At 39.2% G+C, this 13192-nt stretch overlaps 1 protein-coding gene across 2 annotated transcripts in view; it reads left to right on the top strand.

Moving 5' to 3' along the window:
• LOC306997723 (NLR family CARD domain-containing protein 3-like) overlaps positions 1 to 13192 on the top strand; it is a 42752-nt gene that overhangs the window by 27844 nt on the left and 1716 nt on the right. The window contains exons 14-15 of one of the 2 annotated variants that reach the window (XM_079611141.1): positions 1653 to 1747; positions 2110 to 2502. The exons of the other annotated variant lie outside the window; for it this stretch is intronic. The gene's annotated coding sequence lies outside the window, so the exon portion shown is untranslated. Of the gene's footprint in view, positions 1 to 1652; positions 1748 to 2109; positions 2503 to 13192 lie in introns of those variants that run through there. 2 annotated transcript variants of the gene reach the window in all.

Genomic DNA, 13192 nt, shown 5'->3' with positions numbered 1-13192 from the left:
CGACGGAGGATGTGACGCATCTTAACCAACTTATACTATACACTTTATTCACTAGACCACTGTCCGAAACAAGAAAGCTGTGGAAAAATAGAAAAAGCTCCAGAAAACTGCATTGACTGCCATTTTCATATTTCATAAAAAAAAGTTAAACAAATGTAAGTTGCCTCTGTCATCCGCCCATATAGTGCAGCTGGAGACAATGGAGGAGATTAAATGCTTATTAATTATCTGAAATGCAATCATGAGTCCTCAAAGAAACTTGATGTGTAAGGTATAAAGAGGAGGGGATTTCACAAGTGCAAGGACAGGAAAGTATGTCATTGGAGCTAGAGCCCTGCACGGGCCTCAAATCTAGGCCCTAGCCCGGCCCTGGCCCGAGACGCTCAGGCCCTAGCCCGGCCCGTGTCCGACAGCTCATCAGAATTATCAGCCCGAGACCGACCCGAGCCCGTTTTTTTTTTTTTTTTTTTTTAATTTTTTATATAGGCTACATGTAGCCTGGTCTAGGGCAAACTAACTATTTGCAGCCATTAAAATAGTTCCGTTTTGTTAGTTATGTTTCTTTTCATTTCTTTATTAAGTTAATTTAGACAAATGTTCGGTTTCTTTTTGTTTTTTTATTGACGACCAAGCAGCCGACAGCGAGTTAAACATGTTTGATCCATTTAGCCTCTCAAATCAACACTTTACTTGGCTACAATAAAATCCATAAAACACCTTAAGCATATCACACATAGACAGTTATAGTTTAAACGTTTATTATCATTTTTTAAAAGCTGAGGCAAACTGCTCTGCTGCTCACAGTCGCAACAGCGCTCGCAAACGAAATGAGCTATAGCCTCTAAACAAATCAAATAAATGGCATTAAATTAAAAACAAACATGCACATTATCTTACCTCAAAAATCAAGTCTTCACTACAGAACATGGCCATTCTTATTTCCAATAGTTTCCAACAGACTGATGAAAATAAAGTCGTTTTCAAACGAAAGCCAACAAGACAGCCCCCTAACACGGCTAAGAACAGTTACAGAGCATCGTGAAGAAAAATCAAAGCATCCACAGTGGAAGGTTTTAATCCAGTCGTACTTTTTTCTTGAACTATTCCAGCTGCGCTGAAGTCACGCTCGCTATACTTCTGCTGCTGGCGGGGACACTAAAAACAGCGAGCTGGTCGCGCAAATCTTGGGTCGCGCCGCCGGGAAACCTGTGTGCGTGCGTGTGTGTGTGTGTGCGCGAGCGCGAGCAGACTGTCATGTGTCAGTCATATGTCAGTGTGATAGGTTTAAAACGTCTTTCTATGTTTGTTTTTCCATCGTCAACTTCTCATATTTAATTTTAATACATGTCAAAAATAGGCTATAAAAAGAAGGATAAGCCTAAAACAGGCCCGAGGCCCGGCCCGCGTGTGAACTATGACGTGAAAATTGGCCCGAAGCCCGGCCCTAGGGGCGTAAATAAGTCGGGGCCCGTCGGGCTCGGGCTGAAATGCAGGGCTCTAATTGGAGCTATAAAATGGTCAACTCTGTTGTTTTCTGGAATCGATTAAACAGAATCACATTTCTTTAGTCTACTCTTGGCACTCACCCATGCTACAGTTCCTGTAGATTACCACACACGTGTCATTTCTAAATGGTGAATTTGTTTCCTCAGGCTCTTCACCAACCGGCTAATGTCGAGTTTTAACATGAAGGGGAAGAAGCAAAAACTGCCTCTAGAATCAACCAAAACATTTGAAGCAATTACAGGTACACAGCAGTTTCCCACGTCATTTAAGTTTAACACTAACTCACTTGTTTTCACTACCTCAACATATTCTAGTGTCAGTCTTAGCAAAAATATTGCAGTCTTACACCTTCCTAACATACAGCGAAGCGAGTTTACAGAACCAATCTTCAGTCAGGTGTATGCTGCCATATACCACACCAGTCACCATGGTTCTGTGCAGTATTGCCACTTAGTTGATATTTGACAGGAGGAATAAGGAACTTCTCAGCTGGTTGTTTTCACATAAAAAAATATTGTATGTGAAGTCATTGAAATGTAACACTGGTTTTCTATATATATATAAAAATGTATATATTTTTTTGTTTTTGTTCAACTCTTGCAGTGGCTGTCTTGAAATGGGATGCAAATGCGACTGAGGCTACAATCAAGCTCCATGCCGCAGACCACCTAAAGCATGCGCCAGGGAGGGGGAGGGCACACAGGGGTTTAAATATTCTATAATTTAGGGGATATTATTATAATTTTTTTGTTCACTTGCCGTTTAAATAATTAAATTAATTGTATTTATTTATCAGCCTGTTCAGCGCTGAGAAGAATGGGAGGGGGAGGGCATACAGGGGTGGTGAAATTTTGTGTAGTTAAGGGAAAATTCTATATATTTTTTTCACTTGCTTTTTGTTCATTGTTTCAAATTTGTTTTAGTAATCAGCCTGTTCAGATTTTTTTTTTAAAATCATTAAAGATGTAAAAAAATAAAATATTGGCATTTCAAACTATTTATTTATATTTTTGTCCTTTTTAATAGATCAGATGTCATTTATTTCCAATAAGGATACTAAAATGTATTTGCATATCAGGGGCGGTGATGGGTCATTTATTTACAATTTTAAAGCAGTAGGTGCGCACTGCTTTCACTATGACTCGAGTGAGTTTTATTGTATACCATGTGGTCATCCAACCTTGTAAACTGATGAAGGTCTGATGACCAAAACATGGTTTAATAAAGATAATAGGGTTAGAGGATAAGACAGGCCTCATTAACAATAAAAATAATACAGTTGATTTGTGACATCTGAAATCAAGAAATGTGTCAAATTGTGTGAATGCCCTCTAGACATCTGTAGGTGACATTGAAATGACTTTTTTATTTAGAACCCTGTAAAGATGTTGGACGTCAATAATGATAATTTAAAAAGTTCAATGTGTACGTCAATAGTGAACGTTAAAAAGACGTTGCAAAAACGTTCATTCTGGCTCCTCAGTGGACGTCTTCTGAACATTCACTTTTTATGTCACTTGGACGTCCACAGTTAACGTTGAAAAGACGTTTGTTCTGGCTCTTCAGTGGACGTCTTTCGAACGTTCACGTTTTATGTCACTTGGACGTAAACAGTGAACGTCAAAAAGACGTCTAAAAAAGACGTTGCAAAAACTTTCATTCTGGCTCCTCAGTGGACGTCTTCTGAACGTTCACTTTTTATGTCACTTGGACGTCCATAGTTAACGTTGAAAAGACGTCTAAAAAAGACGTTCGTTCTGGCTCTTCAGTGGACGTCTTTTGAACGTTTACGTTTTATGTCACTTGGACGTAAACAGTGAACGTCAAAAAGACGTCTAAAAAAGACGTTGCAAAAACTTTCATTCTGGCTACTCACTGGACGTCTTCTGAACGTTCACTTTTTATGTCACTTGGACGTTCATAGTTAACGTTCAAAAGACGTCTAGAAAAGACGTTCAAGCTGACTCTTAATTGGACGTCTTTTGAACGTTCACTTTTTATGTCACTTGGACGTCAACATTGAACGTCAAAGAGACGTCTAAAAAAGACGTTGCAAAAACTTTCATTCTGGCTACTCAGTGGACGTCTTCTGAACGTTCGACAAAGACGTTGTAATGACGTCGTTTGGACGTGTCTGTGCTCAGTGGGTAGTGATGTCATGTAGATGGAGAAGAGAAGTGGTCCAAGCACTGTGCCCTGAGGCACACCAGTAGCTAGATGTTGGGTCTTAGACACCTCACCCCTCCACGACACTCTAAAGGACCTACCCGAGAGATAAGACTTGAACCACAGGAGTGCAGTTCCCGAGATGCCCTTCATCTTTAGGATTGACAGGAGGATCTGGTGGTTAACTGTGTCAAAGGCAGCAGACAGATCTAGCAGGATGAGAACTGAGGACTTGGAAGCTGCTCTTGCCATTCTCAGAGCTTCAATTACTGAGAGCAGAGCAGTCTCAGTTGAGTGTCCGCTTTTGAAGCCAGACTGATTGTTGTCCAAGAGGTTGTTCTGCGTAAGAAAGGTGGAGATCTGGTTGAAAACAAATCGTTCAAGTGTTTTTGCGACGAATGGAAGAAGGGATACCGGTCTGTAATTTTCTAGATGTGCTGGATTTAGAGTGGGTTTCTTAAGCAGTGGGGTTACCCGAGCCTACTTAAATGCTGTGGGAAACATACCAGTGTGAAGAGAGGTGTTCATGATGTATGTGAGTGCGGGTATAACAGAGGACGAAATAGCTTGAAGTAGGTTAGTGGGAATAGGATCAAGCGGACAGGTAGTAGGGCGATTGGAAAGGAGGAGTTTTGAGACTTCTGTCTCTGAAAGCAAGGAGAAGGAGGGTAGAATGTGTGTGTTAGCAGGTAAATTTAAAGTTCAAATGGCTGTTTTACTCGCTAGAAATAAAAGTAAAGGGTGTGTGTGTGTGTGTGTGTGTGTGTGTGTGTGTGTGTGTGTGTGTGTGTGTGTGTACCAGTACATCAAATGGACACACATATGTAAACAGTCTACACAAGACTCCGCAGTCAGTGCAAAGTGTGTAAGTGACGTGTGCCAGGAAAACATCTAAATAGCCAACAGACTAAAGAAAACACACATGAACAGTATTCAACCCATTTCTGAGCCAAACAAGACATTGCTGTCAGTGTCAGGAGCTCAATCAGAGAAAAGAACATGAACAATAGAAATAAACTCTAGAGGGTCAACACATTAAGATGAACCATCTCAAAATTAACTAGGCTACTCAATGAATGGGACAGCCCAGCATTAGATGTGCAGCAGCTCTATGGCAAATCACTGCAGTTGAATAGCAATACAATACTGCATACGTTGTACTTGACATCATTAATTAGGGCCCGAGCACCGATGGTGCAAGGACACTAGTGGAATTGCTCTGTTAATTATTATTAGGGACAAGCCCTGAAAGGCCCTATAGAGCCCTATTGTTCTTCTAAGGATTATTTGTTATTATTATTATTAGGGCCCAAGCCTTGAAAAGGCGAAGGCCCTTTTGTTTTCCTTAGGATTATTGTTATTAGGGCCCAAGCCCTGAAAGGGCGAAGGCCCTATTGTTCTTCTAAGGATTATTAGGGCCCAAACCTTGAAAAGGTGAAGGCCTTATTGTTTTCCTTAGGATTATTTTTAGGGCCGAAGCCTTGAAAAGGCGAAGGCCCTATTGTTTTCCTTAGGATTATTCTTTCTTCTTCTTCTTCTTCTTCTTCTATATTATTATTATTTTACTAACTTTTTGGCACTTTTGGGGGTCTTAACGGGCTCAAAAACTCTTGAAACTTTGCAAAAATGTCAGAACCCGAGGCCATCAGGGCCGGACTGAAGCTGGTACCCGGGCGTGGCAGGGAGGCTCGACAGCGCCCCCTGGAACGCGGTCCGAAAACTTGGTCCATAAATCAAACACGCTTGCATGGAATAATATGAAACTCGATACACTTATAGATCTCATCGGTTCATATATCCTTCATGCTCTGACTTTTTACCCCAGCCCAACAGGAAGTCGGCTATTTGGGGTAGTTTGAAAAACGCATGCAATGGAATTTAAAATGCTCCTCCTAGACAATTCAACCAATCCTCACAAAACAAGGTGTGCATGAAGTCAAGACATTGAGGATGAAAAATTGCCAGGGGATTTTTGATATCTCGAACGGTTTGGCCGTGGCAAGGAAACGGATTTATGGCGAATAATGAAAACAGGGAGTGTGTTATAACTTCTGCATACATTAACTGATCTTGATGAAACTTCAGCAGTGTGTTCGCTGTAAGAGGCCGATCACATGGATGTGACTATTGTGACTCAAAGTTATAGCGCCACCAACTGGAAGCAGGAAGTGTGTCACTTTCAAAATGCGTTGAAATCACCCTCTTATTTTTACCCGATTTGCTTCAAACTTCATCTGTATAATGTAAACACACGACAGATGTAGACCTGTGAAAGGATTATTGATATCTTTAATACTGTCGCCATGGCAACGCTTTAAACTTTTCTATTCTTTTTGGATGCATTTGAGGCTCTTAACATGCTTCAAATTGCATGAAACTCAACATGCATATCACATTTATTAGGTACTAGACATGTGCAAAGTTTCAGAAAAGGGTGTGGTAAGGGGCTCAGTAGCGCCACCTTTAGTCAAAAATGGGGTATTAGTTTTACCTACAGTAACAAAATCTGTACATATATTCTTTTCCTCGAGCTGGACAACTTTCTTATTTACAGTCATTAGCTCCGACCAACAGGAAGTCGGATATTTTGGTTTGAATGTGAATTTTTGAAGAATTTCCTCCCCCTCTCTCTCTCTGTCTCTGCGTCTCTGTGTGTGTGTGTGTGGGGTGGGGGGTTTCACTCTTCAGTGAGATTGCATTTTATTCTTGTTTTTCAAGGTTTTGGGGGCTTTTGGGTCCCTTAACGTGCTCGGAAACTCTTGAAACTTTGCACATGGGTCAGAACCCGCGGCCATCAGGGCCGGGCTGAAGCTGGTACCCGGGCGTGGCAGAGGGGCTCAACAGCGCCCCCTTGAACGGGGTCCAAAAACTTGGTCCATATATCAAACACGCTTGCATGAATTAGTATGAAACTCGGTACACATATAGATCTCATTGGGCCGAACAACTTTCGTGCTCTAAGTTTTACGCCAGTCCAACAGGAAGTCGGCTATTATGGGTTGTATGAAAACGCATGCCCCTGGAATTTGAAACACTCCTCCTATAAAATTCATCCAATCGCAACCAAACTCGGTCAGCATGAAGTCAAGACATTGAGGATTCTAAATTGCGGACGGATTTTTGATATCTCGAACGGTTTGGCCGGGGCGAGGAAACGAAATTATGGCGAGAAAAGAGAAACACGATGTGTTATAACGTCTTCATACATTAATTGATCTTGATGAAACTTCAGCAGTGTGTTTGTTGTAAGAGGGCGATCACATGGATGTAACTAATGTGAGTCAAAGTTATAGCGCCACCAACTGGCAGCAGGAAGTGTGTTACTTTTGACAAAAGTGGGGGGATTAGTTTTACCTACAGTCACAAAAATTGGTATGTATATTGTGCACATCGAGCCGGACAACTTTCTAATTTACAGTCATTAGCTCTGACCAACAGGAAGTCAGATATTTTGGTTTGAATGTGGTTTTGTCTCTCTCTGCCTCTCTCTGACAGAGTTCCCCCTGCCATTCTCTCTGTGTGTGTGTGTGTGTGTGTGTGGGGGGGGGGGGGGGGTTCGGGGAGCAGAAAGACTCTATTAAAAATAGGTATACTGTGCCATCTAGTGTTTTATACTATGTATAAATGTGTTTTTTCCTTTAAACAAGTGTTTTAAAGTACACTAATTTCAATTAATTCAATGCTGCATTTTTATGTATATTTAAACATGATCAAAGACTACTTTCTGTCAAAGTTAGGATGCTATTTTTTAGTTTCAAAAGTTTTCTGTCTCTGTCTCCCTCTGTCTGTCATTACCCTCCCCTCACTCCCTCACTCCCACAGTCTCACTTATTTCTTTCTGTATCAAATAATATTACCATTAACAAAAAGTTTGAGTTTCTTTTTCAATCAATGTATTATGTGTAACTTAAAAATAAGCAGATTAAACAGATATGTTTGAGGGCAAGACATGAAAACAATGAAATATCATATAGTATTAGTAAAAGAGGGCAGTATAGGGTTGGATGAATCAGATAAATAACATATTTTGTTACAAAAACGTATTTTTTTAATAAGTTGTATTAATAAAGTAAAGGCATAGAACCATAGAACAGTATATTTGTAGTGCATTGGTAATAGTGTAGCTATATAATTAGTTTATTAATTAAATTAATAAAAATACTAAAAGACCTTGAGATATGTTTGCTAATTTTACCTGAATTAATTTAAACATAATTAGCTTTATTTCAGATCAATATATTTGTTTTCCTTAAAATTTTAATTAACACTAACTTATGAGATTGTTTTAAATATAAGGTAATTAATAATCATTGGAAAGAGTGATAGTTTTAAACGGAACACTAAACCACCAATAGATGGCCCAACATAGAAGTTGCTCGCTATAGAAAAGCACCTCTGCAGCAAAAAAATATTCTAAAGAGGTGATTTTTTATGTGCAATGAGCGAATCAGAAGCTGCTTCTGTTCTGGTAAAAAGACCAACAAGAAGCTGAGCTCGTGATGCACTGTCAAAAGCTGTTATAATTTTATATTTTATATAAGCGAAAATTATGTTTTATATAATGTTCATCCAAAGCATCACTTGTCTATTATTTTCTGTTACTGTTATAAGATTCAAGATTCAAAATATTTCTGTTTTGATCTATTTAAACCTTTAATAAAATCTGGCAAAAAATATGCCCTCGATGCGCCTTTTTGCACAACCCACACTGATGCAAGCTCTAAAGCAGACTTCTTCTTGACCAGTGATGGGCAGTAACGCGTTAGAAGTAACGCGTTACTGTAATCCCATTACTTTTTTTAAGTAACGAGTAAAGTAAGGGATTACAATTGCAAAAACAGTAATTAGATTACTGTTACTTCCCCGTAAGGAGGCTGCGTTACTGCGTTACTGTGATTTTGTTTCGTTAGACTGTCTCGTGAGTCGTGGCTTAATTTGAGCCGGAACACGCCCGATGTTGGATACGGAACCTTTTTTTATTGGATCCGGCACCTCCTATGTCACTATGGAAAATTAATCGCCTAAATAAAATAAAAAAATACTATTTGTGTAGCCTAGTGTTCAATGTTGTTATCGATAGAGCTGCGCGAATGGGGTATTATTTATTTAATCCGCAACCGCATCACAAAACTCATCATCCGTAAATGCTGATGCGAGCCGCGAGAAAGCCCTTGTCTGTTCTAGAAAGGATGCAGCAAAGATATTTAATGCTAATGTATCATGAGACATCGGCCTACGCTGAGTTTCATTCATTTATGAGGTGCGCGCTCTAGTTAACAATGAAAGTGAAAGTGAACGCGGCGCGCCGGCTCCTCCATGTCACGGTTATTGTCTGCTATATTTGCCTTGTATTTGTTAAATACATGCAAATGGTTGATGAAACATTTATTAAAATAAGATACAAAAAGAATTGAATTTATACAAAACGAAATTCACTTTAAAGAAAGGCTTTTAACAATGCAATGCAAGTGAACGCGGCGCGCTACCGCCTCAATGTCACGGTTATTATATTGTCTGCTATATTTGCTTTTTATTTATTAAATACATGCAATTGGTTGATGCAATATTTATTAAAATTAAGATACAATTTATACAAAACGAAATTCACTTTAAAGAAAGGCTTTCTACGTCTGAGAGACTTTCATTTTAATTGTTTTATTGCTGTATTTTATTTGAATCTATTCGAATAGAGGATTTTACAAAAAAATATTTGCATTTTATATGCTGGAATATGCAGAAATATAAGTTAACAGAAGAAGGACTTTGTGTATTTCGTTAATATGGTGGACTCTGCAGAAATTGGTTAAATGTTCAACATTTTTCTTCAAGTCTGAGACTGTTGCATTTAATTACATTTTTTGGTTGATGCAATGTGCATAAAGTTAAAATATTGAAACTAATTAAACAAGTTTTAAAAAAGAGAATGTTTAATTTGATTCAATTTTAGATGATGGAATATGCAGAAAGAATATAATTAGGCTGAAAGGTCTGCTTTTATAGCGTATTCAGGTCGTGCATCATGTTTTTGAAGTAAAGTAACTAGTAAAGTAACTAATTACTTTTGAAAATAAGTAATCAGTAAAGTAACTGGATTACTTTCTTGGAGAAGTAATCAGTAATCAGTAACTAATTACTATTTCCAAGTAACTTGACCAACACTGTTCTTGACAGTCAAAGCGGGGTTACGTTATTGCCCGTCGTGCACAGGAACCCGAAAGGCAACGGGGTGGCGGCTTTTTATATATATATATATATATATATATATAAAATATAGCTGCAAGCAGCGATGGAGGGCCCAAGCCGGTGGCACCGCCACCCCGGTCGGTGCCTTTAGTGTAACTTTAGTGTACTTTTGAGGGCCTAAACATATTCGAAAACTCACGCATATGTGTCAGAACTGCGTATGTGTCAGAACTGGCGAAAATTGACATCTGATATGCATTTCGGAATTGGGCGGGGTAAAATCGCTCGATAGCGCCACCTATAAAGGTTCAACGGAGTGCGTCTCCCGCTACGTTTCACGTACATGTACGAAATTCGGTACATACATGTACTATGTCAATACCTACAAAAAAGTATCTTGGAGCATAGCCCTAAACACAACAGGAAGTCAGCCATTTTGAACTTCCTCTCTGATTTTTGTGCAGTTTTTGCCATTTTCAGGCCTCGTACTTTAACAAACTCCTCCTACAGTTTTAATCTGATCATCTTCAAATTTGGTGAGTGTAATCTTAAGGCCTTTGCGACGTTAAATTGCGAAGATCTTGAGTTTTCGTCGAAGGGCGTGTCCTCGGTGGCCTGACAAATTTTAATGTTTCGCCATGAAACAGGAAGTTGCTGTAACTCAGGCAAACAATGTCAAATCTGCCCCAAACTTCACACGTTTGATAAGAGTTCTGTCCTGAACACATGACCATGCTCAAATTCAGTTACAGTCATAGCGCCACCTGCTGGCAACAGGAAGTGACATGTTTAACACTGTTTTGGACTCATTATAACATATAAAAAAGTGCCAGCAAGTGTTAAACATGCTAACAACATACTAGAAACATGCTAAAACATGCTAGCAAACATTAGCTAGGTGCTAAAGCATGCTATTACTGCAATTAAATAGGAATTTGCTGTAACTCAGGCATTGAATGTCCAATCTGCCCCAAACTTCACACGTTTGATAAGAGTCCTGCCCTGAACACATCTACATGAGAATATTCAGTTATAGTAATAGCGCCATCTACTGGCAACAGGAAGTGACATGTTTAACACTGTGATGCAGTACTAGCAACATATTTAATATGCCATTGAGTTATAAACATGTTAGAAACCTGTTAAAACATGCTAGCAATTCTTAGCTAAATGCTAAAGCACGCTAATGCAATGAAACAGGAAGTTGTTGTTACTCAAGAAGGCAAATTCCAATCTGCCCCAAACTTCAGACGTTTGATAAGAGTCCTGCCCTGAACACATCTACATGACACTTTTCAGTTATAGTAATAGCGCCAACTACTGGCAACAGGAAGTGACATGTTTAACAGTGTGATGCAGTACTAGCAACATATTAAATATGCCACTGAGTTATATACATGTTAGAAACATGTTAAAACATGCTATCAATTCTTAGCTAAGTGCTAAAGCATGCTAATGCAATGAAACAGGAAGTTGTTGTTACTGAAGATGGCAATGTCCAATCTGCCCCAAACTTCACACATTTGATAAGAGTCCTGCCCTGAACTACATGACAATGTTAAGTTCAAGTAATAGCGCCACCTACTGTCGACAGGAAGTGACACGTTTTACACTGTGATGCATTACTAGCGACATATTTAATATGCCATTGAGTTCTAAACATGCTAGAAACATGCTAAAACATGCTAGCAACACTTATGAGTGATAACACATTACCTACTTAAATGCACATTACCCACAGTGCTCTATCTTCCTAAAGCCACCGGGTGGCGGTGGCATGGGTGCGAGGGCCCTTTCATCGCTGCTTGCAGCTTTAATTAACAGTGAAATTCCTTTACCTCTTACAAAATCCACACGCCGTACCAAAAATCTACACATCTTCTATACAAAATTTACACCCTATACAAATCCCACAGCTGTACAATACAACCTACACTAAATTTACCCTATACACAACACTCCTCTGGATTGAAGCAAACATTCAGTGTGGGAGTAAAAATATGACATAACATTATTTAATATTTGTATCACAGCTTATAGTGTTTTGACACCGACAACCGAAATGCATTTTACCTCAAACTTGCGACTAGTTAACGTTCTAAAGAAAGAGCAATCGCTTCTCGGGTCGACATTAACACACTGACAAAACTGTATTCAGAATTTAAAATATTGTTTATACCACTTTTTAATGTGTGATTGTGTAAAGGTGTTCACGAGATACCGTGTGTGTGTGTGTGTGTGTGTGCATGTGCGTGTGTGTGTGTGTGAAATCTTAAATTCAGCTTCAGTTTCTGTAGGTCTCTGAACTTTAAACTGTAATTTGTGTTTAATTCTGCTCATACTGTTGTGTCTGATTGTGGAAATAATATTAATGTTATTTTCCGCTTTTCCGCTTTAACTGTCTCTATAGGCATCTTTACACCGCCGAGTTAAGGCGGCTCTAAAGCGGCTCTGTGTCTGCTCAAAGTTCTGTGTAAAGACACAATGCTGCATAAAAGAAAACTTAAAATATGACGGGTCTGACCCTCCTCAGCCTCTAGTATCAAAGATGACTCTGATATTGTTTTGGTTCAGTGTAAATGGCCGCGAGCTTGTGCCGCTCTAAACTACGCCATTGTCATGGCAACCAAACGCGCGGCGCGAGAACCAAGAAGCGGAAGACTAAACATATCGGCCTAGCTCCATATTGTTCTAGCCAAATTATAAAATGTCAGCCAACAAGGGACAATAAAGTAAAAGTGTCCTGAACTCACATCGTGAAGCAAACCACAAAAATAACAGAGTCTCGCCGTGTGTAATCCATTGGCTTTCGCCGTGTGTAATCTTCCTGTGAAGAGACTGGCAGATCAACACTGCTGCATTAGCTTTCCTGTAGCTCAGTGGTAAGAGCATTGCGTTATCAACGCAAGGTTGTGTGTTCGATCCCAGGGGATTGTACATAACTATGTATAAATGTATAGGATAATGCAATGTAAGTCGCTTTGGATAAAAGCTTCTGCCAAATGCATAAATGTAAATGTAAATGTACATTTCTCTCAGATACGCTAATGCTTATTCGCCGTCACTGTGTTATATTATATTCCAAACATCATCTTCTTGAGGACGATATTACACACACAAACACACACACACACACACACACACACACACACACACACACACACACAACCTGCCTGACACGCTAACGATAGCATTGTTCTTTCTGGCTCTTTGGAAAAGAAAAAGGAAAGAAAAAACTTTCGACCTCTCTAGTTTTATTTCTTTTTTAACTATTTAATTATTTTTTTATAAATTTTATAACACTTTGTTTTCTGTGCCGCTTTTTCTGTGTGTCCGC

This window comes from Phoxinus phoxinus, assembly GCF_949152265.1.
Source record: "Phoxinus phoxinus genome assembly, chromosome: 4".
In the NCBI taxonomy this organism is placed as follows: domain Eukaryota; kingdom Metazoa; phylum Chordata; class Actinopteri; order Cypriniformes; family Leuciscidae; genus Phoxinus; species Phoxinus phoxinus.
This window is presented reverse-complemented; position numbering and strand designations above follow the sequence as displayed.